This window comes from Hevea brasiliensis, unplaced genomic scaffold (genome assembly GCF_030052815.1).
Source record: "Hevea brasiliensis isolate MT/VB/25A 57/8 unplaced genomic scaffold, ASM3005281v1 Scaf602, whole genome shotgun sequence".
Taxonomy (NCBI): Eukaryota; Viridiplantae; Streptophyta; class Magnoliopsida; order Malpighiales; family Euphorbiaceae; genus Hevea; species Hevea brasiliensis.
The window spans coordinates 1,419-9,211 of record NW_026615143.1 but is presented as its reverse complement, the minus strand read 5'-3'; the positions used below and the strand labels follow the sequence as shown (position 1 = coordinate 9,211).

At 33.2% G+C, this 7,793-nt stretch overlaps 1 pseudogene; it reads right to left on the bottom strand.

Moving 5' to 3' along the window:
- Nucleotides 1-4,406: 4,406 nt before the first annotated feature.
- On the bottom strand, nt 4,407-7,560 carry LOC110645672 (fatty acyl-CoA reductase 3-like; annotated as a pseudogene).
- Nucleotides 7,561-7,793: the final 233 nt, after the last annotated feature.

The window sequence follows — 7,793 nt, the reverse complement described above, 5'->3', positions numbered from 1 at the left end:
AAATGCATCATCGTCAATTTTTTCATATCATAACAGCAAAAAGGCAATTTGGAGCACTCACACACCCAACACTGTCAAACAATACATATATGAGAGCTGATCTCCTATACAGCCCTCTTAATCTAACCTCTGCTAGCGAGTGTCTCTCAAGTCGGACTTTTGCTTAATAAATCAAATGCGGGGTCCCAGCGAGTGTCCCTTAAGCCGTGTTTACCCTGAAGGACCAGGTTCCAGCGAGTGTCTCTCAAGCCATGTCTACCCGTCCTGTTCATATCCAATACCATACCACACGCACGCCATGCACACACACTGCTCCAAATTACCACAAACAACATCCATGGCACTTCAACAATTATAAATGCAATATAAAACGTGCCTAGTGTTTAACTATATAGATACATATTTATAAGTGATGCATGACATTCTTGAACATATAATAATATCGAAATTACAATTAAAATTAATATTTTACTCACAGACTTAACCGAAATCACTGTGGCAGCTGGGCAAAGGAGGAAGGCTATCCCGGCTCACCTGACAATTTTATTATAATTACTTAATACATTTGACTCAATACAAACTAAGAAAAGACCAAAGATGTCCTAAGTCGTGCTGAAAATCCGACAGAGTCTCTCTTATACCTAGGACCTACCCAACCTGCAAAAGGGCTTAAAACGCACTTCTATATTCAAAAACCACACACCCACAACTCAATCACATCACATAGCCCCTCCTGGCCCATCCAAATAGTCAATAATCACAATATGAAAAATTATAGTTTAGTCCTTGAAATTATCCCTTTTGCAAAAACTATATAAATGAGCTCTAAAAATTCTAAAACTTTGCTCCGCGGTCCTTAGCAATATTATTAAGCTAATGCAAAAGGAATTATAATTTTCTAAGCTACCACGAATATTCTATGGATTTTTAATCCAATTCAAGCATTAAATAATTAAGAAAAAGTAAGGTTCGGGTTTACCTTTGTCGATTCTGACCTCGGGAACGTGCTCGAGATGTCTAACAACGGTGGGGTAGCCAAAATCTCGACCCAATTCCAAGACTTTTTCGATAGTCTATCTGCCCGGCCCGAAATTTATAGATCCGGCCAACCATTGAATTTTTGTGAATTGAAGATACCTACACAAAGCCCACAACACGAGGGTTAGTATATAATTTTTACGAAATTTTCTAAGCTCATTTAGTACTCAGAAAAATATTACGAAGTTTCATGAGACCCACTAAAAAACGATGTCGAAAAATTTTGAAATTGGTATTGCCGCGAAGCTCTCGACGAGTGGAGCACTTCGGTACTCTCGATTTTCTCGTAGGGTTCACGGTTTGCGAGAAATTTAGCCCAAAAGTTAAAATGGGCTAAAACTTCCCGGACAAAAATTGGGCAAACCGCTCGATGGATTTTGGTGTTCTTGGTGTCTATGAAAAACTCTCGAGGTATAGAAGAGATTTGATACAAGACCCGATCTGATTGATTACCGGATTGGCTGAAATTGGCCCGGGAAGACGAAACAACTCGCTGCGCATTGGGGCATCTTCAGGCGCATTTTTTCGGCTCCTCAAGACGGTTAGCGAGGGGGACAGGCTGGGGCGGTGCGCTGGCGAGCTGGGAATGCTGGGACAGCAGCGGTGCGGCGAGAGGAGGAGAGAAAACAGGAGAGAAAGAGGGAGCGTCAGGCGCAAGTGCGAAAGGAAGAAGAAAAAGAAATGGTCGGTCCGATTCGATTCGGTCGGTCCGATTCAATATACAAAATTTTGAATTTTTACTCTGCCTTGGAATCGAAAATAAGACCCAAAATTCTGAAAAAATTCTGCAAAACTAAGAAAAATTCGTAGAGTCCAAATATATTTTTAGTTTTGCCACGTGGTCTTTAAATTAATTTTTAAAAATCATCAAAGTTTTATATTTTCGAAAAATCGAACCCGATTTCTAAAATCTAAAAATTTTCAAATAATTTCCTAGAATTTAAATAAAATAAAATATTAATATTTATCCATAAAATAATAAATTTAAAAATTAGGGGTGTTACATAATTCACATATTAGCTAAATTGTTAGCTTAATTGATCTTAATTAACACGCCCCCTCAAGATGGGAGTTTAAACAAATTTTGAAACTCCATCTTGCTTAGTAAATACTAGTGATCATGTTTCCTCAAAGCCTTTGTCAGCAAATTAGTAATTTGATCTCTTGATTGAATGGATGTTGTTGCTATGGAACCATCTTCTATTTTATCTCTCACAAGGTGATAGTCAAGTTCAATATGCTTTGTTCTCTTGTAAAACATTGAGTTTTGAGATAAATGTATAGCAAATTGATTATCATTAAAAAAACTCAAGCTGGAACATGAATATTCAAGTGAACATCTTCAAGCAATCTCTTGAGCCAAGTTAGTTCACTAGTAACATTAGCCATGGCTCGATATTAGCTTAAGCGAATGATCTAGAAATTGTTTGTTGCTTTTTTGGTTTCCACAAAATTAAATAATTTCCCAAAAAAATACAGTATCTCGAAATTGGTCTTTTGGTGGATGGACAATTAGCCTAATCTAAATCACAATAGCCTTTTAAAATCAATGATTATTTTTTTGTAGAATAGTACACCCTCTGCCTTGGTGTACTATTAAGATATATGAGAATTCTACATGCAGCTTCATAAAGGGGTTCTATTCGCTTTTGTATGGACAAACTTAGACATTGCACAACAAATGCAATATCTAGCCTTCCTATATAGCCAAATATATCAAGTGCCCAATCAATATGTCATAATGTCTTCAAGCAATTCTCCCTTATCAGCTTGCAATTTGGGATTATTGGAGTCAGAGCAATTTTAGCAAGTGTAAAACCCATATCCTACAATAACCCCAATGTGTATTTCTTGTGGGAGATATAAATTCATTTACATTTAGGGACTTGCTTATCAAAAAAAAAAAAAAAAATTAGAGATAGCAGTAAATTAGACAAATGTTTGTTTATTTCCAAAAAGATATGAAGATAAATAAATTAGTCTTTGAGACAAAATTTTAAGCCTTAATATAACAAACTTGGTGCAGTGCAATTGTTAGATTCAAGGTATGTAATAATAGATTATGAGTAAAGGTAGAGATTATTAGATTTGTGACTCAAAACCCTTATAAGATTTGGGGAGACTTTTTCCTAATTTGAATGGGAGAAATATTCCTCAATAGGATGGAGGATTATTTCCTATATAGAATAGAACCCTTATTATAGTGTTATACCTAAATTGAAATGGAATTCCTAATTATATTAGCATTAAGGGCTAACACTATAAATAGGAGTATTGTGGAGAGATTATTTGGTTTTTTGCCTGTAGAATGGGGCTTTCGCCCATTGTAGATAGAGGGGCTTTTACCCATTGAGAATAATGATTTTTTTGCCCATTGAACAGAGCGGCTTTTTGCCCACGAAGAGGCGGCTTTCGCCCATTTCAGATTGCTCTCCTATGATGGAAGAAAGACTTCAGACTAAAGTAGAGAAAGGATATAGAATTTTAGAGAAAAGAATTTTTGTTCATTGGTGATGGAGTTCTTGTTCATGTAGTTAAAAACACCTTTCGTGAAATATAATGTAGTTAAAGTAGTAAACTGAGTTATGTCTAGAGAAGAAAAAGAAGAACTTACTAATACATTTACTATGAGCAATCATGTAGTGAGGGTTCTCTTAGGTGTAATTGAGTTGATGGATAGATATTTTTGAGCTTATAATTGTATGATTTATTTATTAGTAGTGAAAGATAGCTTGTCTGTGGATGTAACCCTATGTTAAGAGGGTGAACCACATAAATTTTGTTGTTTTGTATATTTGTTTTATTTCTTTATAGTTTACAAGCTTTCACATTGCCTAATGACAACCTGTAAAGGGCTTCACTTGTATCCCCTTCGCTCATCTTCGCAATGAGGCATTTGGTATTCATATTTAATCTAATTCCAAATGGGTCTTGAATCCTACCTTTCCTCCTTGGCCACTTAATTCTATTGTCTGCGGCCTTCAAGCTCTTCCTCAATCCGTGTTGTCCAGGCATCTTGTTCTAAGAGAAGCCAACTTTGTAGTTGACTCTTTGGCTAAGAAAGGGTTGTATCATAAAGAGATTTTGTAGTTTTTTTCATAAATTTTTGAATTTCAACAGTATCTCTGTATACTGTATTTGTGCCTGTTGGAATGGGTATAGTATGGAGCTCATCTCTTCTTTTGTTCTTTTTTCTGATTTATTTTCAATAAAATTCCTTGCTTATAAAGGAAAAAAAAAAAAAAAAAAAAAAAAAAAAAAAAAAACACTAGGCCTAAATAAGGATCATGCAATCCTTTATTAATGAAAAAAAAAAATACGAATTGCAAAATATCAATACACATAATTGCCATTTTAATTATAGCTAGTTAGAAAACATATTTCGCAACTCCAGGAAAATTTATATTTAAGAAATAGTCATCCCAATGGATGAATTTAGGATCTACGAGAAATATCTCCGTCTCCACACAATTTTTTTCAGCTGCTATTCGTAATTTTTCTAAGAGTCGTCAAAACTGCAAATGTCAAATGCGAGATAAAAATAAGCAAAATATATAAAATATAAAGTTTTATTGTTTTAACAGCTATTGAAAAAGTATAATCACAAATATATTGGTTAGAAATTGTTAAAATTAATTTTAAGAGATATTTTTTCTAAAAAACAGATTTGAACCACAATAGCAAATAGGTTTTGAATACCAACTTACTTTCCAAGGAAGAACAGGTATGGCTGGTGCATTTCAACTAATCGCACTACATGTTTAATTCAGTCTGGTATATGTGCCCTGTAAACGTTGGCAGGATATTGCGTTTGCCACTTTTAGTACCTGCATATGTGATGTGTTAAACCATATATAATGCAAAATTGTAAAATCTCTTCATCTCTTTGCTAATGTATCACCGATACTAACTAATGAATTTTAATTTAGTATTATTAGAGTTGCAAGTGGTTTTAGTCATGGGCCAATTTTGATCCGTTGAATTCAGGGTCTTAAATCCAACTGTAAGGTTTCAATTCTAATTTTAATTTCAGTTTAATTTTAATTTGATCAAGTTTGAGTCAATTCAATAGTTGAAAATTTTTTCTTGAAATTATTTTTTTTTTCTTTTTTCGATAAAAATAAGTTTAAAACAAACTTAATTTAGACGGTGCTTAAACTTAGTTATAGAATCTCGAGTTTGAGCCTTCACTGGAATAAAAGAAAAATGAGTATAAATAATGAAATTTAAATATAATTAGATGGAAGTGTTTATGACAAACCTTTAACAATGGCAAGTAGCGAATCCTTATAAATCTGTGAAATTTAGCGATGCTATTGAATATGGTAATTTTACTAACAACCTTGACTGGCTTTCCATTCTTGCCGATCCATGGTTTGTTTGTGAAGTAACGAATGCGGTAATCTTCGATATCAGAACATCTTATAGGATTTCTTGCTGGTGATCCCACATGATAAATAATATCATTACAAGGTTGATTTGCATGAGCCACCATAGCTAAAATTATAGCATTCACCACTATGTCACCTGGTATCTGCATGCATAAATCTCGGAAAACTTTTATTAATTATTCCAAGTAAGGAAAGACTGCATAATAATTTGTGAAATTTTAATCTTGAATTCAAAATAAATTGATGAGATTTGATTAAAAATTATAAATGTCTTTGCTCACCACATCAGCGATTGCTGCACTATCAACAGCAAAGAATGACAATTTTCCTTTACCATAAGCAAGAGTCAGTGCATCCACAGTGCTGTAACCACAAACAAATATCATATATTATCATTTGATCATACTGTGTCTCTGGAAATTGAAAACCCATCATAGATTTCAAGCAGTGACCAAGCATTTCAATCCAATCATAGATTAAAATTAATCTTTCTTGTAGATTAAAAACAAATAAAAAAAGAATAAAGATTTGGATTATTCACCTTGCACCTTCAATCCAACCAGGAAAAGGTTCCTTGCAAGTAGCAGTAATCATGGTGGGACGTATGATCGCCGCAGGCACATTTTCTTTTAAGTGTCCTACAAGCATTTCTCCCATAGCCTTGGTAAATACGTATGTGTTTGGCCATCCAAAGGTCTTTGCTCTAGTAAAATGTTTGAAATCAAAGCTATATATTCAGTATCTTTCTTCTTTATACACACTCAATTAAAGTATATTACTCAATTAAACTACTTTAATTACTTACCTTTTGTTTCCCATATCTTTCATGGCCCTTTTAACCATTGTTTCTGGAGCTCCTTCAGCTTGGAGTTCATTTATTTTTTCATCAATTAGTTTCTTCTCTTCTTCAATATCTAATTTGGAGACACCATTAAGTGTCTGACCCAAGCAGTAGGGGCTTTCTGGTATCAGCCCTGAGCTATCTCCACACACATAAGCTGAAAATTAAATACATGCCCTCTTAATTTTGTTAATGTGTGGATACAAGTAGTGGCTTATTTATATGCTACTGTATCCAAAAATTAAAAATAAAAATAGAAACGAAATTAGTTAAAATTCATAAATACTAACCAGTAGAAATGTGGACAAGTAACTTTAATTTTAGGCAATTTTTGGCAAAGCACAAAACATTCTTAGCTCCAATTGTATTAGTGCCAAATGCGACATCATATCAGCACATAAAATGTTAAAACTAGCTAGATACATATAATATAAGAAGAAAATATATTATAAATGAGTTTTAATTGGGTGATGTTAGAGTCATTTTCAAGGTTGTGAAATTTTAAGTTTTAATTTCAATTAGAGCCAAATAAATCAGAAAATATAATATTGGAGAATGAAAAAAATAATATAAGATAGCTATTTCTTGCATTAATTACCGAATAGTTAGGCCAATTTAATGTCCTGCATTAGTTGTATTGTTTGTTGAAGAAGAACGAAAGGAAAGGATGTGCATAACCAAAAAAAAGGAAAGAAAAAAGAAGAAGAAATGATTTGAGTTGTTGGTCACCTTTCATCAAATTTGGTGGTGGCAGCAAAATTCAGTACAATATCCAATTCGATCTTCATCTCTTCTTTCAAGGAAGAGTCTTTAATTCCCAAGTCTTCATAACGAACATCACCAGGAACAATACTAATCTTTTTGGCTATGATAGAGTTTAGATTTGCATCCCATTTCTCCTTAGCAACTCTGAACAAGTCCTTCCCTATCACCTGCATATATTGAATAGGAGCTAAATAAAAGAGGAAACATGATAATAAATAAAGGGAAAGATAGAAAAATTACCTCATTTTGGAAGCGATGACTTGCAGAAGTAGCATCTGCAGCTCTTAAAAGAAGATAAAGTTTCTTCACATTTGGTTGAACCCTTAGTATCTTCTCCACAAAAACTGAAATATTTAGAGAAACCAAATTAATATATATATTATCATCAAAGTAGGGAAACCATATGTTCAACTTTCAATTGAGAGAGAAAGGATTTGTACTCTTAGCAAGAAACCCAGTTACACCAGTGACTAAAATGGTCTTGTTTTCAAGAAACTGAAGAACACTTCCAAATTCCATTGCAAATAAAAGATAATAAGAGAAATAGAAGCTATGTACTAATTTCTCCATTTCTTGTGTGTCCTCATAAATATATAGACCTCTATGTCCTGTGTTTGTTGTTTATTTAATGTTTGGCACTAATTTCGTAGGGTATATAAGAAAAGGAAAAATTTTTGTTCAGACTCAATTTATTATAAATTTAATATATAAATATATAAAATTTATTTATTAAATAAATAAATTTTACTATAAATTTT